General features: G+C 36.8%; 1 pseudogene across 1 annotated transcript; it reads right to left on the bottom strand.

The window, feature by feature from the left end:
- Positions 1-20,483: 20,483 nt before the first annotated feature.
- On the bottom strand, positions 20,484-21,065 carry LOC306651155 (DNA replication complex GINS protein PSF2-like; annotated as a pseudogene). Its single transcript has one exon. The product of its transcript is annotated as a DNA replication complex GINS protein PSF2-like (transcript).
- Positions 21,066-27,305: the final 6,240 nt, after the last annotated feature.

The raw sequence follows: 27,305 nt of genomic DNA, 5'->3' as shown, positions 1-27,305 counted from the left end.
TTCTGGAACTGGGGCTAAGTGATCTGCTTTAACAAGCTTTCCCTGTGATTTTTATGCACATGAAAATTTGAGAACCATGTCCTAGAGAATTGTCAATAACTTTTGCTACATCCTGAATTTGCTGGTCTTGCTAGCAACTTATTCTGGGTGTGATGTCAATGTTTTCCCAAAAAGAGTATATTTGTCCTTTTTCTGTTGTGAGTAACACAGCACCACAGACTGCTTAAGTGATAAAGAAAAGAGGTTTAATTTGGCTCAGTCTTCTGGAGGTACATAGGCAAAGGCCCACCAATTGGTGATGACCTCCTTGCTGGTGGAGTCCTAAGACAGTGTAGGGCATCACATGACTGGAGACACAGCCAGTGCATGTATGTATGTATATGACTTCTGATCTCTTCCTCTTCCCATAAAGCCACCAGGATTTAACTGTGGGGACTCCATCCTCATCTAATCCTAATCACCTCCCAAAGGCACCATACTCAGCCTATGTTTCCACCCTCTTAATACCTCACAATGGGAATTAAATTTCAACATACAAGGTCTTAGGGGACCATCAAAACACAGCAGGGAGGAAACCCACTAACTTCAAAGGTCAGAGGTTGGAGACCCAGAGGGCAAAAAGTAGTGGCTTCTACCTCTTGTTACAACACTTGAAAATATATTATGAACTGTTTCCCTTCCTTACCCCCACAGGTTGACAGTATTAACAGTAGTTCACTGAGGCAAGAGATGATGTCATGGTACCCAATACATTCTCTCAAACAACACTTAATTGAATACTCAAATCTGAAGATACCTGTAGCACCATCTCCTATCCTGATGCCATATTTTTAGAGACTCTTGGACAAATTGGGGAATATCCAAAGAAGATAGGTGAAGGAGGTGGAGTGTGGGAAAATTCTTCCTCATATAGGGAGCAGGTGAAGGAGCTGGCGATTTTAGGTTCAAAGAACCCTCTAGAAGTTAAATGATTGCTATTTAAATCTTCCTGAAGGGGAAGAGTAATTATAGGTAGTCTCCTATCTTCAGAGATCAAACCTAAGACCAATAGATCAAGTTACAAAGAGAAATATTGCCACAGCACAAATAAGAACCTCTTGTCAATTTAAAACATTGAAGGAAAATATTCAAGAAGAAGAAATAGAATGTACCAAGTCATAAGAAAAATTACATGAGCCTTAGAAATGATAAGGAACTTGTCAAGGGAGGGCACAATTTAGCAAAGCTTGTTAGAGTCACACACATATTCTCTTGATGCCATTACCATTTGGGAGTCCACCTGTCCCAGGGACATTTGCTCCTAGCAGCCAGCACCTGTGTCATTTTGTGGGCAGACACCCCTGTGCTGTGGGAGTCCATTTTACCTGAGCATGCAAAAAGAAGCACAAGTACCTACAAATTTGTATCTTCCATGGACCACACTTAACCAACCACTGAGGGGACAGGTGGCAGAAAATGTACAAATATCCCAGCTCCCTTTCCAGGTATGACCCACACCATTTCCAGAGGTCCTTCATTGGATGAATTCACAGTTACTTTCTGTAGTAACCTGCTTGGCATCAAGGGCTTGTGGGACCCCTTCTTCCTGTCTCACATCAAAATCCCATACCTATCTTCTGGAAGTGCTTTCTACTAAATCACTTTCACAGGGATTCTCATCTCAGGAGGAAGCCCTGGCCTTGGATAAACCACTCAAAATACAGAACTGATAGTTTCCAAGGAGAAGCACATATGACATCCACAAAGGGCCACTTGTCATTCACTTGCAGACATGCATAGAACAGAGGAGATATATTGTGTTTATAGGTATGTATGTCCAATGACACAACTGGAACAAGAAATCAGGAGAGCCTGACACCAAGATTGAGTATTTCAACCTCCACACCTCTGGTCTTTGAACACTGTTGTAGAAACTGAAATGAACTCCAGAGTCCTCTCAAGCACAGGATACCACAGTTCAGAGCCACTGGTCCCTTAAATTCTTTCTGCATGTGCCATCTAAATGTGAGCTTTATTTGAAGTATTTGCTCTATTGAATTGATTCTGTTCTCTATTGTTCTCTATTGAATTGATTCTCACCCCCTACACCCCTAGGCTGGCTGCTGCCCACTATTCCCACCCACCCTCAGTTTCCATCCACAGTTCACAAAGCTTGAAGCTGTGTTCAGCTATGTTCTTCTAACAGTTCTCTTTTCTTCCCAGATGGGATGGTCTCATGTCCCTTTCTTCACTATACAACAGCTCACACAGGAAGCCCTACTTCCATGTGTGTTCATGTATGTGACTTGCCAAGCTTGGCTATCACTGAGCTTCTCATTTCACTTAGTTTCCAAAGCAGCAGTCAGTGACTTTAATAACATTCTCAACAGGAGAGATGCAAGCCATTAGCAGTTAGTTCCCACATGGGGGTGTGTTTGTAACAGCATGCATGGGGACCAGCAGCATCAGCACACTGGGAGCTGGATCAAATGCAGATTCCCAGGCCACGTCTTCTACCACTGCATCAGAATTCCTAGATCTGGTGGAAGTGGGGAGTGGTAATCTTATAAACAAGCTGCCCAGGAGTTTTTCACTCACTCACTCCAAAGTGGGACTGCAGAGTACAGTCAGCTAACCAGCAGCAACAGCACCTGGGAACTTGTTACACATGGAGACTCTCAGGATGCACCCTAGACGTAATGAATCTGAAACTCTGTGGTGGGGCTCAGCCCTCCTTGTTTTATCAAGCCCTCCTGGTGATTCTGATGCATCCTAAGGTTTGAGGAGTACAGGTCTACAGTTCAAGAATCAGTTATGTAGAATTTCATTTTATTCAAAAATATATCTCTTGTGTTCCAAATGTGCAAGGCACTGAGGGCACCGTGAAGAGTCACACAGCCCTTACAGAGTTTAAACCTCAAGGAATTCTATAGCATGTTGGTGCTTTAATATGTCATCTAGATTTCCAAGAAAATTTAGCCTTCATGGACCCTTTCATAAGGTCTTTGCCCATTCTACTTCACTAAGCATGAACTAAGTAGAAGAATCCAATACCAGTTCACACCAGTTCCCAAGTGACCATTGCAAAGATCCACTCCTCAGACTTGCTCACAATTTTGCTAGTGGGATGGCAGGATATACTGTGGTAGTCCATCTCTCCCCACAGCACTCCAACAAATCACAACACAATGAAGTGGCTTGGCTCATAGTGTCTGACTCCAAGGAGTCAGATGTCATCCACTTACTGTCCTGTATAGAAACAAAACCCATGATTTTTGGTGATTCGACCTTCTTCAGAAAGACAAAACAACATTCTGAGAGCAACATCAGAGTCTCTCATGCATCTTTCAAAATGGCTGCATAGTACAAATAAAATATACAATGGGAAGTTGCTCAGTTATGTCAGCTGAGCACAACCAGGCATGTACTCACATAACAGCCTTGGGCTGTTAGTAAATGTTTCTAATCACAAATGACTATTTTTTTTAGTTGTTGATTGACCTTTATTTTTTATTTATGTATTTATATGCTGTGCTGAGAACTGAACCCAGTGCCTCACACATGCTAGGCAAGTACTCTACCACTGAGACACAACCCCAGCCCCCACACATGACTATTTAAGAAGTTGTAGGGTCTTTTTTAACTATCACTCTTCTAGTAAGATATTATGCTCTTTCCTGAACTATCCTTTTGTCTGATACATGAGCAATATGTTAAGTGTGCCAATGACTTCTGCTATTTTCAGAACTCCTTTCTAATAATGCTGGCCAGTGACTAATAGGGAAAACTTCTGCACAAGGTTTTGACAACATGGAGAGATTATAGGATAGCTTGTTCTCAGTTGCATATAATCTTCTTAAAGATATTCATAAAATTAGCCTGAAAATCATGTATCATTTGTCCAGGACTTTCCTTCTTAAGATTCTTCAAATATGTCTATTAATAGTTACCTATCTTCATGGCAAGAAATGGTCATTAAACCATAACAGCTCAAGTGACTGTTTTCTAAGAAGTGTGTAATGTTGTCACTCAGGAAATCTCAGTTTGAACTCCAAGCAGAGGACATGTTCTACTAAAGCAGCAAAGTTCTGCTCCCAGAATGTGACATTTTCACAGCCTATCAACTGTAGGAGAATCATTCACCACTTTTAAAAATTATCAGCTCATCCTCCCCAGGGGCAACTATGCCCTATTTCTGGCCCTTCTCCTTTTCTGCACTGCCCACCACCCTCTCCCAGACTGCTCCCAGAAGCCCAAAATACATGCCATTTCATTGTTCAGAGCACCTTGGCTTCCTCTCTTCCTAAGCAGCTCTGCCTGGCCAGACCTGACTCAGAGGAGAAGGGGACAAAATATACATTGCACATAAATTTTGCACCTTAACAATTTTTAAATGTACAGATGAGTAGTGTAATGCATATTCATACTGTTGTGTGACTGTCACCATATCCAGAACTTTTTCATCACCAAAATTTTAAATTCTGTACCCATTAAATAAGTCTCCATCTCTCCCACCCGACCCAGGCCCTGACAAACATCATTCTTCTTTCTGTCCCTATTAATTTGACTATTCCAGATAGTTCACATAAGCAGAATCATCAGATATTTCTCCTTTTGTGTCTAGTTTATTTTAATTTGCATAAAGTTTTCAAGGTTTCTCCATAATGTAGCACATGTCAGTACTTCCTGTTCAGAGCTGAATAATATTCTATGTTTAGACAACATTTTGTTTGTCCATTTATCTGTCCATGGACATCTAAGTTGTTTCCACCTTTTGCTTATGGAGAATAATGCTGCTATGAACATTAGCATACAAATATCTTTTCAAGTCTCTGCTGTCAATTTTGCATATATACCCAGATGTGGACCTTCTGCATCCTGTGCTGTTTTACACCCTCACCAGCATTCTAAAAAGTTTCCAGTTTCTCTATGTCCTTTGCAACACATGTTGTCGTCTGTTTTTTTTAATTATTTTTATTGTAAACATATGGGATACATGTTGTTTCAGTTTCTACATGGAGTAACAGCATACCATATGCATATTCATATATTTACATAGAGTAATGATGTTTGATTCATTCCATTATTTTTCCTCCCCCCCCACCCCTCCCACCTCTCTTTTCCCTCTATACAGTCCCTTCTTCCTCCATTCTTGTCCCCCACCCACCCTCCATTAAGTGTCATCATCTGCTTATCAGTGAGATCATTCCTCTTTTGGATTTTGAGATTGGCTTATATCACTTAACATGATATTCTCCAATTTCATCCATTTGCCTGCAAATTCCATAATTTTATTATTCTTTATAGCTGAGTAATATTCCATTGTATATATATATACCACAGTTTCTTTATCCATTCATCAATTCAAGGGCGTCTAGGTTGGTTCCATAGTCTGGCTATTGTGAATTGAGCAGCTACGAACATTGATGTGGCTGTATCTCTGTAGTATGCTGATTTTAAGTCCTTTGGGTATAGGCCAAGGAGTGGGATAGCTGGGTCAAATGGTGGGTCCATTCCAAGTTTTCTAAGGAATCTCCACACTGCTTTCCAGAGTGGCTGCACTAATTTGCAGCCCCACCAGCAATGTATGAGTGTACCTTTTCCCCCACATCCTCTCCAACACCTATTGTTGCTTCTATTCTTGATAATCGCCATTCTAATTGGGGTGAGATGGACTCTTAGTGTAGTTTTGATTTGCATTTCTCTTATTACTAAAGATGGTGAACATTTTTCATATATCTGTTGATTGCTTGTTCATCTTCTTCTGTGAAGTGTCTGTTCATTTCCTTAGCCCATTTGTTGATTGGGTTATTTGTATTCTTGGTGTAGAGTTTTTTGAGTTCTTTATATATTCTGGAAATCAGTGCTCTATCTGAAGTATGAGAGGCAAAGATATTCTCCCACTCTGTAGGCTCTCTCTTCGCATTGCTGATAGTTTCCTTTGCTGAGAGAAAGCTATTTAGTTTGAATCTATCCCAGTTATTGATTCTTGCTTTTATTTCTTGTGCTATGGGAGTCCTGTTAAGGAAGTCTGATCCTAAGCCAACAAGGTGAAGATGTGGACCTACTATTTCTTCTATAAGATGCAGGGCCTCTGATCTGATTTCAAGGTCCTTGACCCATTGTGAGTTGAGTTTTGTGCAGGGTGAGAGATAGGGGTTTAGTTTCATTCTGTTGCATATGGATTTCCAGTTTTCCCAGCACCATTTGTTGAATAGGCTATCTTTTCTCCACTGCATATTTTTGGCACCTTTGTCTAGTATGAGAAAATTGTATTTATTTGGGTTTCTGTCCATGTCCTCTATTCTGTACCATTGATCTACCTGTCTGTTTTGGTGCCAATACCATGCTGTTTTTGTTACTATTGCTTTGTAGTATACTTGAAGTTCTGGTATTGTGATACCCCCTGTTTCATTCTTCCTGCTAAGGATTGCTTTCGCTATTCTGGGTTTCTTATTCTTCCAGATGAATTTCATGATTGCTTGCTCTATTTCTGTGAGGTACGTCATTGGGATTTTAATTGGAATTGCATTAAATCTGTATAGCACTTTTGGTAGTATGGCCATTTTGACAATATTAATTCTGCGTATCCAAGAACATGGGAGATCTTTCCATCTTCTAAGGTCTTCTTTAATTTTTTTCTTCAGTGTTTTGTAGTTTTCATTGTAGAGATCTTTTACCTCTTTGGTTAGATTGATACCCAAGTGTTTTATTTTTTTTTGAGGCTATTGCAAATGGAGTTGTTTTCCTCATTTCCCTTTCAGCTGATTTGTCGCTTGCGTATAAAAATGCTGTAGATTTATGCGTGTTGATTTTATAGCCTGCTATTTTGCTGAATTCATTGATGAGGTCTAGAAGTTTTCTGGAGGAGGTTTTTGGATCCTCTAAATATAGAATCATGTCATCCGCAAATAGGGACAGCTTAAGTTCCTCTTTTCCTATTCGTATCCCTTTAATTTCTTTAGTCTGCCTAATTGCTCTGGTTAGAGTTTTGAGGACAATGTTGAATAGAAGTGGTGAAAGAGGACATCCCTGCCTTGTTCCCGTTTTTAAAGGGAATGGTTTCAGTTTTTCTCCATTAAGAATGATGTTGGCCATGGGCTTAGCATAAATAGCCTTTACAATGTTCAGGTATGTTCCTACTATCCCTATTTTTTCTACTGTTTTCAGCATGAAGGGGTGTTGTATATTGTCAAATGCTTTTTCTGCGTCAATTGAAATAACCATATGATACTTATCCTTAAGTGTATTGATATGATGGATTACGTTTATTGATTTACGAATGTTGAACCATCCTCGCATTCCAGAAATGAACCCCACTTGATCGTGGTGCACAATTTTCTTAATATGTTTTTGGATACGGTTTGCCAATATTTCGTTAAGGATCTTAGCATCTATATTCATCAAGGATATTGGTCTAAAATTTTCTTTCCTTGATGTGTCTTTTCCTGGTTTGGGTATGAGGGTGATATTAGCTTCATAGAATGAGTTCGGTAGGGTACCCTCCCTTTCTATTTCCTGGAATACTTTGAGAAGTATTGGAATGAGTTCTTCTTTGAAGGTCTTGTAGAACTCGGATGAGAATCCGTCTGGTCCTGGGCTTTTCTTGGATGGTAGATTTTTAATGGCTTCTTCTATTTCATTGCTTGATATTGATCTGTTTAAATCGTGTATGTCCTCCTGGTTCAGTTTGGGCAGAGCATATGTCTCTAGAAACTTGTTAATGTCTTCAGTACTTTCTATTTTGTTGGAATACAGATTTTCAAAGTAGCTTCTCATTATGTTCTGTATCTCAGTGGTGTCTGTTGTAATATTTCCTTTTGCATCATGTATTTTAGTAATATGAGTCTTCTCTCTCCTTCTCTTTGTTAGTGTGGCTAAGGGTTTATCTATTTTGTTTACTTTCTCAAAGAACCAACTTTTTGTTATGTCAATTTTTTGAATAGTTTCTTTTGTTTCAATTTCATTGATTTCAGCTCTGATTTTAATTATTTCCTGTCTTCTACTACTTTTGCTGTTATTCTGTTCTTCTTTTTCTAGGGCTTTGAGCTGTAATGTTAGGTCATTTAATTGTTGACTCTTCATTCTTTTCTGGAATGCACTCCATGCAATGAATTTTCCTCCTAGTACTGCTTTCATAGTGTCCCAGAGATTTTGATATGTTGTATCATCATTCTCATTGACCTCTAAGAATTTTTTAATCTCCTCCCTGATGTTTTTTGTTATCCATGTTTCATTCATTAGCATATTATTTAGTCTCCAAGTGTTGGAGTAATTTCTTTTTTTTACTTTGTCATTGATTTCTACTCTCAGTCCATTATGATCTGATAGAACACAAGGCAGTATCTCTATTTTTTTGCATTTCCTAAGGGCTGCTTTGTGGCATAACACATGGTCTATTTTCAAGAAGGTTCCATGTGCTGCTGAGAAGAAACTGTATCCACTCGTTGATGGATGGAATGTTCTATATATGTCTATTAAGTCTGGGTTATTGATTGTGTTATTAAGTTCTATGATTTCTTTGGTTGGATTTTGTTTGGAAGATCTATCTAGTGGTGACAGCGGTGCGTTAAAATTGCCCAGAATTATTGTGTTCTGGTCTATGTGATTCTTGAAATTGAGAAGGATTTGTTTGATATACAGGAATGCACCATTGTTTGGGGCATAAATATTTACTATCGTTATGTCTTCCTGATTTATGGTTCCCTTAAGCAGTATGAAATGTCCTTTATCCCTTCTGACTAACTTTGGCTTGAAGTCCACTTTATCTGATATAAGGATGGAAACCCCCACTTTTTTACTGAGTCCATGTGCGTGGTAGGTTTTTTCCCATCCTTTCACCTTTAGTCTGTGGATGTCTTTTTCTATGAGATGAGTCTCTTGCAGGCAGCATATTGTTGGGTCTTTCTTTTTAATCCATTCTGCCAGTCTATGTCTTTTGATTGAGGAGTTTAGGCCATTAACGTTCAGGGTTATTATTGAGAATTGATTTGTATTCGCAGTCATTTGGCTTATTTTTGGTTTTTAAGTTGGCTTGGTTTCTCCTTTGAGTGGTTTTTCTCTAAGGTAGTTCCTCCCTTTGCTGACCTCCATTGTTGTTTTTCATTTCCTCCTCATGGAATATTTTGTTGAGAACATTCTGTAGTGCAGGCTTTCTATTTGTAAATTCTTTTAACTTTTGTTTATCATGGAAGGATTTTATTTCATCTTCAAATCTGAAGGTTAGTTTTGCTGGGTATAGGATTCTTGGTTGGCAACCATGTTCTTTCAGAGCTTGAAATATGTGGTCCAGGCCCTTCTAGCTTTTAGAGTCTGGGCTGAGAAGTCTGCTGCTATCTGTATTGGTCTCCCCCTATATGTAATCTGATGCTTTTCTTTTGCGACCTTCAAAATCCTATCTTTATTTTGAATGTTAGGCATTTTCATTATAATGTGCCTTGGTGTGGATCTGTTGCAATTCTATGCATTTGGTTTTCTGTAAGCCTCTTGTATTTGATTTTCCATTTCATTCTTCAGGTTTGGGAAATTTTCTGATATTATTTCATTGAATAGGTTGTTCATTCCTTTGGTTTGTATCTCTGTGCCTTCCTCAATCCCAATAATTCTTAAATTTGGTCTTTTCGTGATGTCCCATAGTTCTTGGAGATTCTGTTCATGATTTCTTACCATCTTCTCTGTTTGGGCAACTTTATTTTCAAGATTAAATATTTTGTCTTCATTGTCTGAGTTTCTGTCTTCCAAGTGGTCTAGTCTGTTGGTGATGCTTTCCATTGAGTTTTTTATTTGGTTTATTGTCTCCTTCATTTCAAGGATTTCTGGGTTTTTTTGAGAATCTCTATCTCTTTTTTGAAACGATCTTTTGCTTCCTGCAGGTGCTCTTTCAGCTTATTGGTATTATCATTCATTGCCTGCATTTGTTCTCTTATCTCATCCTTTGCTTCGTGAATCATCTTAATCATGTATAATCTGAAGTCCTTTTCTGACATATCTTCTAACATACAGCCATTGGATTCTATTACTATAGAATCTAGAGTTGTTTGGATCATTTTCTTCCCTTGCTTTTTCATGTTGTTCATGTATCTTCCCCTCTAGCAGTGCAGATCTGGGGTATTGCAGATTTCCCCCTATAGGCTTATAGTGGTCCTATAGGTTTCCAAAACCCTTTTTTTAAGGGGAGATCAATATTAGCAGTGCCCAAATCAGACACTATGCAATCCTAGACCAAATAGCCCCTATGGGGACCATAACAAAATTGTCATAATAAACAAAATGAGTTCAAATGTTATCTTCAGTAAAACAAACAGGTTTGCAGTAAGGTCTTCAGTTTCTAATGTAGGACAAAGAGGATGCAGAGGGATGTAGAATATGGCTGTTAATGGGATAAGAAAAGAATATACAGAAGTTCTAGAAAATAGAAAGTGTGAGAGTGTAATCAAAAGAATTCGGATGTTAGCATGCAAAAAATGGAGAAAGAGATTCTGAGGGAACAGGTAAACAAAAGGAAAAGAAAGCAAGAAAGTAAAATATAAAAACTTAATTTTTTTTAAAAAAGGAGAAAAAAGAAAATCTACTGCATAACAGTCATATACTAATGAAACCTCCCAGTGTTCAGTAGCCTGATGCATGAGAGGTACTTGACAATGAGCTTCAAGCCTCCAGCAGGCATCGCAGGATGGGATTTGCCCCACCCGAAGATCGGAGCTACGGCTTCCAGGATTATCCAAGATGGCTGCTCTGGCTTTGAAATGTACTGGCAAATGGGGAGTTGCAGCTCAGGGGTGGACGTGGTCAGCTGGAGGTCCTGGAGACGGGATGCAGTTGGTCCAGCAGGGGTCCGGGGGGTCCAGTGTGTTTGGTGTAGTTGTGGGATCCTGGAGGCCAGGTGCAATCAGTTGGTCTGGGTTCCCAGTGATAGGGCTCAGTCAGTTGGTCTGGGGGTCCTGGCAGCAGGGAGCAGTCAGTTGATGTGAGGGTCCCAGAGGCAGGGAGTGGTCGGTTGGGCTGAGGGATCCTGGAGATGGGGCTCAGTCAGTCCGACCAGGGGTCCTACGGGGCCTGGCTGTTGTCTCAAAATGGCGGCAGCCACGTGTAATCCCTCTTTGTTTTTAATAGCCATTCAAATGGGTATGAGGTGGTAGCTCATTGTTTTGATTTGCATTTCCCTAATAATTAGTGATTTTAAGCATTGTTTAATGTGCTTATTGGCCATTTGTGTATCATTTTGGAGAACTGTCCATTGGAATCCTTTGCCCATTTTTCCATTGGGTAGTTTAGCTTTTTGTGATTGAGTATAGAGTTCTTTGCATTTTCTGGATATCAACCCCTTACAAGATATATGATTACCAATATTTCTCCCATTCTGTGACTTGCTCTTTCACTCTGTTGATAGTGTCCTTTGATACGCACAACTTTTTAATTTTGATAAAGTCAAGTTTATATTTTTCTTATGTTGCTTGTGCTTTGCTGTCATATCTAAGAAATCATTGACAAATCTAATGTCATAAAACCTTATGTATGGGTATTTGATCCATTTTGAGTTAATTTTTATATATGGTATAAGGTAAGGTCCTACTTCATTTTTTACATATGGATAGACAACTTTCCCAGTACCATTTGTTGAAAATATTGCACACTTTCTATTGAATGATTGTCAAAAATTATTTGAAGGAGAAATTACAATTGACACAACAGAAATATAAAATATCATTAGAGATTATTATGAACTATATGCCAACAGATATGATAACCTAGAAGAAATGGACAAATTCCTAGACACATACATCTTACCAAGATTAAATCATGAAGAAATAGAAAACTTGAACACATCGAAAACAAATAATGAGAGTGGATCAGTCCCTTCGAAGACAGTTATACATTGTTGGTGTTACTGTAAGTTAGTACAACCACTATGGGAATCAGTATGAAAATGCCTCAAAAAACTAGGGATTGAACTACCATAGAACCCAGCTATCCCACTCCTTGGTATTTATCCAAAAGAACTAAAATCAGCATTCTATGTGGATACCCGCATTCCAGTGTTTATAGCAGTGCAATTTACAATAGCCAAGTTGAGGAACTAACTTAGGTGCCCATCAACAGATGAATAAAATCTCACACACACACACACACACACACACACACACACACATATGTATATATATATATACACATTGAAGTTGTATTCAGCTATAAAAAGAATGAAATTACATTTGTTGACAAATGAATGGAACTGGAGAACATCATGCTAGACTCAGAGAGTGAAGAGCCCAATGTTTTCTCCCATATATAAAAGCTAAAGAGAAATAAGGGATAAAAGCAGGGGCTCTCACAAAAATAGAAGGGAGAACAGTAAGGTAAAAGAAGGGGCTTGAGGGAAAGTGAAGAAGGGAGGGAAAGAAAAGGAAATATGGAATGAAAATGACCAAATTATGCTATGTGTATATATGCATAGATCACAATGAATCCTGCTTTCATGTTTAATTATAATACACTAATTAAAATAAATAAATAAATAAATAGACCAATAGAGTAAAGGAAGAGAATTGGAGAAGGAAGCAGGCGAGGGAAAGAAATACTGCGAAGTACTGGGAATGAAATGAAACAAAGTGTGCATATATGAATATGTCATAAGAAATCCCACTATTTTGTATACTGATAATGCACTAATAAAAAACATAAACAAAATGACATTTAAACCTCAAACAAAACCATATCTCATTAAAGAAAAGCTCAGGGCCTAGGGCTTCACTGTTCACCAAACACTTACGAGAAGAAATAATACAGATTCTTCTTAAGTTACTCTCAAAAACTGAAGAGGAAAGCATTCTTCCAAATGCATCCTACAAAGCCAGTATTATCATGATACCAAAACCAGACAAGGACACAATAAAAAAAAGGCTACGAGGCAATATCCTTGGTGAACCTAGATGCAAAAATCTTCAACAAAATGCTAGCAAACCAAATCCAATAGCTGCTTTAATCATTTCATTAGGATAAAGTCCATGTGAAGAATTCCTAGATTAAATCAGAAAACTAAATTTTAAGGTAGGTATGTATATTAGAATATGAAAATATACTGGAAAGGAATTAACCTGAATATTATCCGTAATTATAACTGAGTAAGCTGTAGGTAATTTTCTTCTCATCTCTATTTTTAATTTTCAGAGGACAAAGATAATCTTTCTTATATATTTTAATACTCATATATAGATAATTTTATCATAACTTTAATTTTTCATGGGAATATAATTAAAATAAAAGTGTTTAGCAGCAAAATACTGGTTACACAGGAATAAAACCTATTAATCACATATAAAAAGAATACATTTTATTAGGGCTTATCGAAATTACACCAACTATTGAAAAGCAGAAGAAAATGATAATATTTCTGGCAGATTAAAAGTGTCTTATAAAATGTTTTTGCTGTTGAATACAATTGTAGAAACAATGTAAATATATTTATTTCTATTTCTTAAAATTAAATACATTAAGCCAATACATGCCTGTAATCCCAGCAGGAGGATTTCAAGTTCAAGGCCAGACTGGGCAACTTAGCAAAGCCCTCAGCAACTTAGAGAGATCCTACCTCAACATGAAAATAAAAAGGACTGGGGATATAACCCAACAGTAAAGTAACCCTGGGTTCAATCCCCAGTACAAAAAAATTAAATACTTTAACATTTATTTTCTTAAAAAACCAGTAGCCACAAACATGGTCACCAACCCTCAAAGGTTATACAGGTGAATTGATATTATAGAAATTCTTACTTAAAAACCCCAAATGTGAGGGAAATGGAATGACCTGCCTTATTTTTTCATTTGTCACTGAATAGGTTGGAAATGGATGTGGGGAAGAAATGAGGAAATTGGGTTCATCCTGTCTCTGACAGAAATAATGACCCAAAGGCCATACTCTGAATTAAGGGAAACAATAGGAATCCCAAGGGTATCTCCCATGAGAACAGACATTCAGCATGGTAACTGATCCAGTGTTTTCCATTCAACTAAACCAAGAGCCCAGCTTAGAAGAAAGCATAACGATTCTTCAAAATTGTTTCAGGCTATAGAACAACTTAATAAGAGTATGGGTTTAATAAAATAAGAGCTCAGATATGATATCATGAAACAACAGAATGGAATAAAATGAGAGATCATAGCCTGAAGAGAAATATTAAAGGCCAAACTATTATTTCAATACTAATACCTAATGTAGAAACTGCAGAGTACAGGTAACTAAAAACTGAACTGTGGCTATAGAGAAATACTTTGGATAATCACAGGAATGTAGAAGATAAGAGATGAAGACAATTAAGGGAAATTATATAATAATAATGATCCCACATAAGGATACCTGATGCCCCTGAAATGAAGATGTCTGATAATGACAGGAGGTACATTTATCAGTATTATACAAGAAAATCACCCTGAAATAAATAAATTTGCTGATTAAAAGGTTATACTTAATTGTATGAAAATATCATAGAGAACGTTTTATGCTGAGACATATTCTCTTTTTGCAGTTTTTCAGCTTCAAAACTTAAAAAATTTCAGGTATCCACGAAGACAGAAAAATGCATCTGCAAATGGAAAAGAATCAGGCTGCCTCAGACTTAACCAATCTTATTAACCAACAGTTTTACAACTGGAAATTTAATCTAAGCAAGTAAGATGGGTATACAAGATTTATATACAAGGATATTTATTAAAATTATATTTATAAATATTTTTCAAATATGTGAAAATCAAGAAATATTCAAAGAGTAGAATTCTAGGCAACCTTTAAAATTATTCTTTGTTATTGGTTCTTTTTAGTTATACATGACAGTAGAATCCCATTGTGACAAAATTATACAAGCATGCAATATATCTTATTCTAATTAGAACTCCATTCTTGGGGGTGTACATGGTAGTAGGAATCACTTAGATATTTTCATATATGTAATAGGAAAACTATGTTAGATTCCTTCTACCATCTTTCCTATTCCTATCCCCCTCTCTTCCCTTCATTCCCTCTTGTCTATTCTACTGAACTTGTATTCTTCCATTTCCCTGTCATTAGTGTGATTTAGCTTCAACATGTCAGCAAAAACATTCGACCTTTGGTTTTTTGGAACTGGGTTATTTCACTTAACATGATAGTCTCCAGATCCATCCATTTATTTGCAAATGTCATAATGTAATTTTTCTTTATGGCTGAGAAATATTCTATTATGTGTATATACCACAATTTCTTTATCCACTCATCTATTGAAGGGCATATAGGTTGGCTCCATAACTCAGCTATTGTGAATTCTACTGCTAAAAACATTGATGTGGCTGTGTCACTGTAGTATACTGACTTTAAATCTTTGGATATATACCAAGGAGTGGGATAACTGGGTCAAATGGTGGTTCCATTCCTAGTTTTTTGAGAAATATCCATACTGCTTTCCAGAGTGGTTGCACCAATTTGCAGTCCCACCAAAAATGTATGAATGTATCCTTCCCCCCACATCCTCACCAACATTTATTGTATTCTTGATAGTTGCCATTCTGACTGGAGTGAGATGAAATCTCAGTGGAGTTTTAATTTGTATTTCTCTAATTGCTAGAGACGTTGAACATTTTTTCATATATATGTTGGCCATTCATATTTCTTCTTCTGAGAAGGGTCTATTTTGTTCCTTTGCCCATTTATTGATTGGGTTATTTGGGGGCTTTTGATTATTTGTTTGTTGTTGTTAAGTTTCTTGAGTTCTTTATATATCCTGGAAATTAATACCCTATCTGAGATGCAAATGGCAAATATTTTCTCCCAGTATATAGGCTCTCCACACTCTGGATTATTTTCTTTACTGTGAAGCTATTTAGCTTGATGCTATCCAATTTGTTGAATTTTGATTTTTATTTCTTGCACTTTAGGAGTCTTGTTATGGAAATCAGTTCCTGAGCTGACATGTTGGAGTGTTGATTTTTTTATTTTATTGAGTTTTGATTTTATTTCTTTCACTTTAGGAATCTTGCTCAGGAAATCTATTCCTGAGGTGACATGTTGGAATGTTGGGCCTACTTTTTCTTCTAATAGATGCAGGATCTCTGGTCTGATGCCTATGTCCTTGCTTTATTTTGAGTTGAGTTTTGTGCAGAGTAAGAGTTGGGGTTAAATTTCATTCTACTACATATGACTTTCCAGTTTTCCCAGCACCGTTGGTTGAAGAGGCTATCTGTATGTTTACAGTGCCTTTGTCTAGTATGAGATAACGGTATTTATGTGGGTTTGTCTCTGTGTCTTCTATTCTGTTCCATTGGTCTTCATGCCTGTTTTTGTGCCAATACCATGGTATTTTGTTACTATAGCTCTGTGGTATAATTTAAGGTCTGGTATTGTGATGCCTCCTACTTCACTTTTCTCACTAAGAATTGTTTTGGCTATTCTGGGTCTCTTATTTTTCCAAATGAATTTCATGACTGCTTTTTCTATTTCTATGAAGAACATTATTGGAATTTTAATTGGAATTGCATTGAATCTGTATAGCACTTTTGGTAGTATGGCCATTTTGACAATATTAATTCTGCCTATTCAAGAACATGGGAAATCTTTCCATATTTTAAGTTCTTTCTCGATTTCTTTCTTTTGTGGTCTGTAGTTTTCATTGCAGAGATCCTTCACCTCTTCTGTTAGATTTTATTCATAAGTATTTTTTGAGGCTGTTGTGAATGGGATGGTTTTTGTAACTTCTCTTTCAGCTAATTTGTCATTGGTGTATAGGAACACAATTGATTTATGGGTGCTTATTTTATATCCTGCTACTTTTGCTGAATTTTTCTATGCATTCTAGAAGCTTTCTGTTGAAGGTTTGGGTCTTCTAAATATAGAATCACATCATCAACAAATAGGGCTATTCGAGCTCTTCTTTTCCTATTCATATCCCTTTAATTTCTTCCTTCTGTCTGATTGTTCTGACTAGGGTTTCAAATATGATGTTGAATAGAAGTGGTGAATGAGGGCATCCCTGCCTTGTTCCAGTTTTTAGAGGGAATGCTTTCAATTTTTCTCCATTTAGAATGATGTTGGCCTTGGGTTTAACATACATAGTTCTTACAATGTTGAGGTATGTTCCTACTATCCCTAATTTTCATAGTGTTTTGAACATGAATGTATGTTGTATTTTGAAAAATGGTTTTTCTGCATCTATTGAGATAATCATGTGATTCTTGTCTTTAAGTCTATTGGTGAGATGAATTATGTTTATTGATTTCCATATGCTGAACCAGCTTTGCATCCCTCGGATGAACCCCAATTGAACATGGAGAACTATCTTTTTAATGTGTTTTTTTAATGCAATTTGCCAGTATTTTATTAAGAATATTTGCATCTATGTTCATCAAGAATATGGGTCTGAAGGGTTTTTCCTTGATGTGTCTTTTGGTATCAGGGTGATACTGGCTTCATAGAATGAGTTTGAAAGAGTTCCCTCCTTTTCTATTTCTTGAAATAATTTAAGGAGGATCATATTAGTTCCTCTTTAAAGGTCTGGTGGAACTAGGCTGAGAATCCATCCAGTCCTGGGTTTTTCTTTGCTGGTAGACTTTTGAGGGCAACTTAAATTTCATTATTTGAAATTGATCTGTTTAAATTTTCTCTGTCCTCCTGGTTCAATTTGCATAGGTCGTATGCCTCTAGGAATTTGTCAATGTCTTCAAGATTTTCCATCTTATTAGAGCATAAATTTTCAAAGTAGTTTCCGAATCCTCTGTATTTCATTAGTGTCTGTGGTGATATTTCCTTTTTTATCATGGATTTAATAACTTGAGTTTTTCCCTCTTTCTTTTGGTTAGCATGCCAAACAGTTTCTCAATTTTATTTAATCTTTCAAAAAAAACTTTTTCTTTCATTGATTTTTTTGAATTATTTTTTAATCTCAATTTCATTGTGTTTGGCTCTGATTTTAATTTTTCCTGCATTCTTTTGATTTTGGTGTCACTTTGTTCTTCTTTTTCTAGGGCCTTGAAATGTAATGTTAGATTATTTATTTGGTGTCTTTCTATTCTTTTAATGATGAGCTCAATGCTATTAACTTTGCTTTTAGAACTGCCTTCATAGTGTCCCAGAGATTTTGATAAGTTATATCACTATTCTCATTTAACTCTTAAGTATTTTTTTTATTTTACCCCTGATTTCTTCTGCTATTCATTCATAATTCAGTAGTGAATTTTTTACTCTTCATGTGTTAGAGTAGTTTCTACTTTTTGTCTTATTGTTCATTTCTAATTTCATTGCAGTAAGATCTGATAGAATGCAGGGTATTTCTATTTCTTTGTATTTGCTAAGAATTGCTTTCTGGGCTTAAATATGGTCTATTTTAGAAAATGTTCAATGTGCTGCTGAGAAGATGTATTCAATCATTAATGGATGAAATATTCTATATATGTTTCTTAAGTCTAGATTATTAATTGTATTTTTTTAATTCTGTGATGTTTTATTTAGTTTTTGTTTAGATGATCTATCTACTGTTGAGAGAGGCATGTTAAAGTCATCCAGTATTCTTGTGTTTGGTCTATTTGATTCTTGATATCTAAGAGGGTTTGGTTGATGTACGTGGATGCTCCATTATTGAGGGCCTAAATATTTATAACTGTTATTTCTTGTTTTTGATTCCCTTAAGCAATATGAAATGGCCTTTTGGGCTTTTCTGATTAACTTTGGCTTGAAGTTCACTTTATTGATATAACATTCATGTGAATGATATGTTTTTTTCCCATCCTTTCACCTTCAGTCTGTGAGTCTTTGCCTATGAGGTGAGTCTCTTGGAGACAGCATATTTTTGGGTCTTGTATTTTAATTAAATCTGCTAGCCTATGTCTTTTGATTGATGAGTTTAGGTCATTTACATTCAATTGTATTATTGATAGATGCTTTTTATTTCCTGTCATTTTGATTTATTTCTACTTTTTAAGTTGAATTAGGTTCTCCTTTGATTGACTATTCTTCTAGTGTAGCTTCTCTCTCTGCTGGTTTTTATATTTATTCTCCATTTCTTCTTCATGAAATATTTTATTAAGTATGTTTTATAGTGCCAGCTTCCTAGTTGCAAATTATTTTAACTTTTGTTTATTGTGGAAGGTTTTTACTTCATCTTCAAATATGAAGCTTAATTTTGCTTATAGTGTTCTTGCCTGGCATCCATTTTTTTCAAAGCTTGATATATATTATTCCAAGATTTCCTAGCTTTTAGGGTCTGGGTCGAAAAATCAGCTGAGATCTAGATTGGTTTACTTCTAAATTTGACCAGTCATTTTTCTCTATCTGATTTTAAAATTCCGTACTTTTTCTGTATGTTAGGCATTTTTATACTCATGTGTCTTGGTGTGGGTCTGTTGTAATTTTGTGTACTTGGAGTCCTGTATGCCTCCTGTGTTTGATTTTCCATTTTATTCTTAAGCTTTGGGAATTTTCTGATATTATTTCATTGAAAAGATTATGCATTCCTGTAGTTTGTATTTTAGAGCCTTCATCTATCCCAGTGAATCTTAAATTTGACCTTTTCGTGTTATCCTTTATTTCTTGAAAATTCTGTTCATGGTCTCTAAATATCTTTTCTCCATGGACAACTTTGTTTTCAAGCTTTTATATTTTGTCTTCTTTGCCTGAAACTATGTTCTGAGTGGTCTACTCTGTTGGTGATGCTTCCCACTTAATTTTTATTTTGGTTTCTTAATTCCTTCATTTAGAGGATCTCTGATTGATTCTTCTTCAGAATCTCTATCTCCTTATTCAAATGATCTTTCACTTCTTATATTTTCTCTCTGCTTCATTTCTTCATTATTTTTTGACTGATGGTGTTTTTATTATAAATTGTAGCTTAGAAGATAAACACTGGACAGCATTGCCAGCCACTTTTCACCATCATCCTCCATGAACAACCTCTAGAAGATCCTAAATTTTGTCCAAGAAATTGGAATCAAGAGGGAAAAAAAAACCCAGCCACATTGTCACTGCTGTATCTACACCAGTCATGGAACACAACCATGAGGACAATAGAAAACTAAGGCCCTGGCTGCAGAGAGGACTTGGTTGCCTAATACTTTTTTCTTTTCCCCACAGAACAAAAGCTGGCTTCTAAAATTAAATGGGGGATTGAATGTTCAGGGGAGTTTTGGTTTTGATACTGAGGATTGAAGCCAAGGGTGCTTTACCATTGAGCTACATCCCAGCCCCTTTCTATATTTAATTTTGGGACGGGGTCTCATCAAGTTGCTCAGGGCATCACTAAATTGCTGAGGCTTGGAATCTGCCTACCACAGTCTCCAGTTGCTGGGATTACAGGCATGCACCATCATACCCAAGTTAGGGAAGTTGAGTTTTGAGAACTAACAAATTTGCTTCTCCACCAATGTTACAGATTCATTCCCTGCACCAGTACACACATTTTTTTCATACATTCAAAAATGTTTCCAGAACTCCAGACACACACATACCTCCATCATTTCACCAACCTCCACCCAGCAGGTTGCTGTCAGATAGGCTAGACATTGCCAACCTCAGGCCTTCCTCTAAAATCCTGAGTTGGGGTATTCTCAGAAGGTTGGAGGTTTTTACAGAGCTTGTACATATGTTGGAGTGCTTGTGTGAGAAAGGTCCCACTGGTATTGATCTCCATCAAAGTCAAATTATCCAGTTTGGCCTGTGCCTCCTGCTGCCACACAAAGCTATCAAAAGATAACTGGAGCTTGGCCATGTGCATGTTCCACAGATCCTTGATCAGGGTCCAGATTGCATCTGCTTTTGGGATGTTTCTGCAGCATGACTGGGCAGGAATTTAGTGAGTTCCATGTAGAAAGGGCTGGGCACAGGGGTAAAAGTTTCCTCCTTCCACTCATGATCCCTCATCTTCTCCAACTTTACTATGTTCATCTATTTCAGTGGCAGAAGCCAACACTTCTGCCTTTTCTTCAGGTTCACTGCCAACCACAAAGGCACTTCCACTAGTAAACTGGGATTAAAAAGCCCCAGGCCCCCTAATGAGATAGATCTTGTCCAGGCTGAGGTTGGGGATGATGATAACCAGCTCCTTCTCAGCCAGAAACTCCACTTCTGCAGTGTCCATGCTGGCAGCTGGTCTGGGACTCGTGGCCTCCTCAGGTCTTATTTCATTTCTTATGCCATCTTTTACCTCATCAATCAGTTTAACCATGCACTTTCTAAATTTCATCTCTGACATTTCCTCCATTGTGGTATCAGTAGAGTCCATTGTTGAGGTATTCTGTGTTTTATGGGATGGTTTGTTTCCTTTCTTATTCATATTGTTTTTGTGTTTCTCCATCTAACTGAATGGATCTGAAGCTGCAGAATTTCTACCCTATGTGCTCATAGTGTCCCAGTATGTTTCTAGTAACTCACAGATTAGGGGGTAGCCCAAAAATAACAACAACATATGCAAACATATAGCAATAGAGAAGGTATTTAGTTCCTATTATGTTGTCTACAATGTTAGTTGGCACAATACTCAGAAATGGTAGGATCATCAATTCCCATCAGTAAAACCAGTAAATTATCATAAATTATGTCTGGCACAAAATCAAACAATAGTTGTTATCTATGACTTTCACTGTATTAATCATTGCTATAACATTGGTGGTGGGGGCTGGCATTATATACACCACTTAGTGTTATGAACTGTTAATATAGAGTTGATAAAGAAGAAGAGGTAAGAGGGTAGAAAGTGTTTGCAAAGTCAAAAGGTGAATAGGGCAAATGAAGTGCTGACATAGGATGTGTTGTATATGAGGAGGGAGAAGAAAAATAGAAGTAAAAATTTAAAGAAAGAGTGAAAGAGAGAATAGTACAATTTGGCTATTAGCAAAAAAAGAGACAGGGAAACAGGGAAATAGAGTAATAGAAAAGACAATACAAAACAAAATCAAAATATATTAATCAAAAATCCTAACCTCCAAAAAACAATAAGGAAAAATAACTACCTTCCAAAAAAGACTAGAAATGAGAGACAGAAACAAATATATATATATATATATATATATATATATATGTATAAATGTCCTTGAATCTATCAGTACACATTCAAAAGAAAAAAAGAAATAAAAATGAAAAATCTTGGTGAAAAGTTAAGGAGTCATTTTCATTATAGTGGACAAAATAGTCAATGAGACTATATGTTCATCATCTGTGTCTAATGGATTTTCTTTTCATTTCTTCTTGAAGTATGAACTGAGCATGGGAGTATGGGTTGCAGACAGTCACATCCTTCCTTTTAATTGTGTTGCTCACTGAGTTGCCAGTTGGGGCTCAAGACTTCTTGGCAGAGTGTTTTTGTGGGAGGAGTTCCTGTATGTGGTGTTCCCGGGGGTGCGGGGCTTAGGTTTAGTTAGGCTTCAGGGTGCTTTATCACCTGGGGAGTTGTCTGGTGGTGTTGGATCAACATACCTCTAGAGCCCAATTGATGTAGATCTACACTGGGATACTGTACCACAGAAGTCTCCTCAGGGTTCCAATCATGGGACAGAGGAGCTTGTCCTTCATGCTTCTGTTGCTCTCAGATATTGCCCTTTCTGGCCTCCTGGGGTCAATAACCAGTACCGAGTGGCATGATGGGTGGGCCAGGCAGCAAGCTGGACAACCTTTAAATTTTCTTAGAAGTAAGTTTAAAGACATAGGAAAATGTTCAAAATATATTGTGGTTAAGTGATATAATAAGATTACAAAACAGCAATTACAGTATTATTCTGGTTAAATTTCCACACATATAGACAAACTAGGGAAACAAATGGTCACACACCAAATTCTTTACAATTACATATATTTCTTTTCTATTAATGAATAAATGATAAATGTTATTTAAAATATAATTATTAATAACAAAGAATCTTACTTCATATTGGAACAAATTAGAAAGATTTAAAATATAGGATTATGAAATTTGAGGACAGTTCCTTTGACTAGATTTTGGAAAACCTAGTTGATCATATTCGTGAGCAAGTAGCCTGAGGATGTGCTGACAAAAGAAATAAAGCTCTTAAAGATTCCAGTTCTACACCTACTCTTGGTTATCATTAACCAGCTATACCTGTATTACACATCAGATGAAAACATCAGTCTGATAGTAAATATGAGCAATCTGTGTTGAATAGGAACATGGAACATCACCGTACAGTTTTTTAAGCACCATTTGCTTTGTGGTATGAATAATGATATCTGCATAACGAACCTCCAGAATATATTATGTTTCTGATCATAGTGTGAAGGCAGGACACACACAAGTAGTGAAACATGGTGCATGTAAAACATGGCATCCATTGGGAGATCAATAAGCAGAGGAGTGGTAAAACATGTGCAATCCTCCTAAACTCAACATTATCCCAATGTTTGCCATAGCACTCCTCTCCCTCCCTGTCATGCTCCACATGTTATATTCTATGGTCAGGAGGCCACAGAGCACATATGACACTATGTAACACAGGAGAGGCTTCATGGTTGGACAAGTGGCCTTGTTAGAGAGGAGAAATCTTCAGACCAGTAGCTAGGATCAGCAAGTCTATTCATTGATCTAACTTATACCTACTAAATAAGATTTTCTAAAGTTCTCAAAAGCATGGAGGAAATCTTCCCCAGAGTCATCCAGATGGGTGTTGTTTCAATGGTTTTTTGATTCAATTATTGCAGAGACCAAGTTTCTTAAAACTGCTAAATATCTAGATTGCTACAACAAATTTCCACCACCAAATAGAAAATGGGAGCTATTTCCCTACTTGGAAACTCATCATTCATTACATAGAAACCCAAGATTTCCCACAAGACCATGCCCAGATGACAGCTTGTCCAAGTTCTTTCTATTTGCAGCTGAAAGCAACTTCTTGTCTTCTAGTATCTTGCTAGAGGCTCTTCCAGCCCCAACATTCTGATTAAATGACACATGTGATGACTTCTGAGATTCACCCTAGCTCCTTGATAGCCTCTTTTGGCAATATATCATATTTTCAAACCGTTTTACTCATTGGTTACAAGAAAATTATTACCATGCCACAGCCTTTGATTTGCTATCATGAATCCACTGTTCCTTTTAGTTGAGTGCTTGGATTTTACAGAATAATTTTCTATTTGTGTGATGAACATCATTTTATTTTTAACTGATTCACTCTTGTACAGTGAAGCAATGTGTTAAACTGGAAATATGCAGAAGGGGTTCTTTATCAAGATTGTTATGCTCTAAAATCTATTCAAGACAAAAGCCCTCTCACAGCTCTCAGTGGCCTTCCAAAAGTAGAACAGAGTTGGGTTTTCTCTTCTCACAAGAATTCCTTTTATGATAAGCTTAACATTTCTTCAAACAAAATGTTACAATACCAGAAACTTCCAAGCTGACATTTACTTAGTTTTTACAAGAGGAATATTTAGAATTTACACAGGGCTTACATCTGCACATCTTCAAGTTTTGTAGGTATAAACCTCAAAGGGTAACTCTAAAAACAAAACTTAAATCCACTGCATTTCACATGTAAATAGAAGTCTGTCCATATGACTAGTTCTAAGTCAATATTCTCATATCCTTGGCACTTCACAGGGTTCTCACCCCAGGTGGTCACCTACTTGCCAAGGGAAACATATTCAGCAAACATATCATTCATCAGTGAGAAGTGACACTTGTTAGCAGTCAATTATTTACATCCCTGGCCCATAAAACTTACCCATGGACTCCCTCAGGAATTTTGCATGAGTATTTTTAAAGAGCAGTGCTATGGACTCAGTCTAGTCTTTTTTCATTATGAAGATTGTTTTGTAAACTAAAAATAATAAAATAATTTATGACCTCTCACTTCACAGTGGTTGTACTCTTCACAATTGCACTTTGGGTGAAAAAGAGATCAAAAGTTCCTGTGTCCTCAGTAACATACAAGACTAATTTTGAAAATCTAAAAAAAATAAGAACCGTATATAGGTTGAAAATGAAAATTAACCACATTTGCACATCCAGAATAAATTATTAATGACTTGGCATTTCTGTCCAGTATTCTTTGTCTCTATCTCTCCTTCACTCTCCTTTCTTTATCTCTTTCTGTCTTTTTATATTTATTTTTAAAGAAAAATTGGTGGTCTTTGTCTATAGCTTATTTTGAATAATTCAAATAGTTTAGAAAAGTACAAAGTTCAGAAAGTTAATTATCACCTACTGAACAGGATCCAGAACCAATTATCAGACATTAGGAGAGTTCCATACAGCTACCTACACTTATGCAAAAAGATAGATAAGTAAATGGGCAGACAGAAAGAGGAAGAATGTTAATAAACTGATATTTCTTAATTAAAATAATAATAAATTAGTGTTTGGGGCTGTTACTCAGTGGCAGAGCACTTACCTAGTAAGCGTGAGGCATTGGGTTCAATCCTCAGCAGCACTACATGAAAATAATAAATAATTGAAATTAAAAAGTAAAGTAAAATTTGAAAAAGAATAAATTAGCTAAGTATTGTTTTAATTAAAATGTCCTTAATGGAGTAGACTCTTCTAAGATGGCCCACAGTGATCCTCACCTCCATTTTTTTGTTGTAAACAAATGGGATACATGTTGTTTCTCTGTTTGTACATGGAGTAAAGGCATACCATTTGTGTAATCATAAATTTACATAGGGTAATGTTGTTTGATTCGTTCTGTTATTTTTTCCCTCCCCCCCACCCTTCCCACCCCTCTTTTCCCTCTTTTCCCTCTATACAGTCCTTCCTTCCTCCATTCTTGCCCCCCTCCCTAACCCTAACTCTAACCCTAACACTAACCCCTCCCTCTCCCCATTATGTGTCCTCATCCACTTATTAGCGATATCATTCGACCTTTGGTTTTTTGAGATTGGCTTATCTCACTTAGCATGATATTCTCCAATTTCATCCATTTTCCTGCAAATGCCATAATTTTATCATTCTTCATGGCTGAGTAATATTCCATTGTATATATATATACCACAGTTTCTTTATCCATTCATCAATTGAAGGACATCAAGGTTGGTTCCACAATCTGGCTATTGTGAATTGAGCATCTATGAACATTGATGTGGCTGTATCTCTATAGTATGCTGATTTTAAGTCCTTTGGGTATAGGCCAAGGAGTGGGATAGCTGGGTCAAATGGTGGTTCCATTCTAAGCTTTCTGAGGAATCTCCACACTGCTTTCACCTCCTTATAGTCACTCCTATAATCTCCACCCCTTGAGAGTAGGCAGACCTAATGACTTACCTCTGACAGAATATGGCAAAGGTGATGGGATGTCACTTTGATGATTAGGTTACAAGTGATTTCGGTTTCTGTCATGCTGGCAGACTTTGTCTATTGACCTTTCAGTTTGTGTGTTTTGGTGAACCAAGAGACCACATGGGAGAGAACTAAGAACAGCCTTAACCAACATCCTTCAGGGAACAGAATGCTGCCAACAACCACAGAGTGAGCTTGTAAATAGGTTCTTCCATGAAAAGAGAGCCCACAGAGTGGGAGAAAATCTTTTCCACACACATTTCACATAGAGCACTAATCTCCAAAATTTATAAAGAACTTACAAAACTTTACACCAAAAATAAAAATAACCCAATCAATAAATGGGCTAAGGAACTGGACAGACACTTTACAGAAGAAGACACAGGCAATTAATAAATATATGAAAAAGTGTTCAATATCTCTAGTAATTAGAGAAATGCAAATTAAAACAACTCTAAGATTTCATCTTACTCCAATTAGAATGGCTATTATCAAGAACACAAACAATAATAGATGTTGGTATGAATGTGGGGGAAAAAACACACTTTTATACTGCTGGTGGAGTTGCAAATTGGTGCAGCCACTCTGGAAAGCAGTGCGGAGAATTCTCAGAAAATTTGGAATGGACCCACATTTTGACCCTGTTATCCCACTCCTCAGTTTATACCCAAAGGACTTAAAATTAGCATACTACTGTAACGCAGCCACATCAATGTTTGTAGCAGCTCAATTCACAATAGCTAGATTGTGGAACCAACCTAGATGTCCTTCAACAGATGAATGGATAAAGAAACTGTGGTATATATACACAATGGAATATTATTCAGTCATAAAGAAGAATAATATTATGGCATTTGCAGATAAATGGATGGAGTTGGAGAATATCATGCTAAGTGAAATAAGCTAATCCCAAAAACCCAAAGGCCGAATGTTTTCCCTGATAAGTGGATGATGATATATAATGGAGGTGGGGGGTGGGGGTGAGAGAAGAATGGAGGAACTTATATTATCTAGAAGGAAATGAGAGGGAGGAGGGGGTGGGGGGATGAAAAATGTTGGAATGAGACAGACATCATTACCCTATGTATATGTATG

The sequence above is a fragment of the Sciurus vulgaris genome (genome assembly GCF_902686455.1).
Source record: "Sciurus vulgaris genome assembly, chromosome: X".
Classification (NCBI taxonomy): Eukaryota; Metazoa; Chordata; class Mammalia; order Rodentia; family Sciuridae; genus Sciurus; species Sciurus vulgaris.
This window is presented reverse-complemented; position numbering and strand designations above follow the sequence as displayed.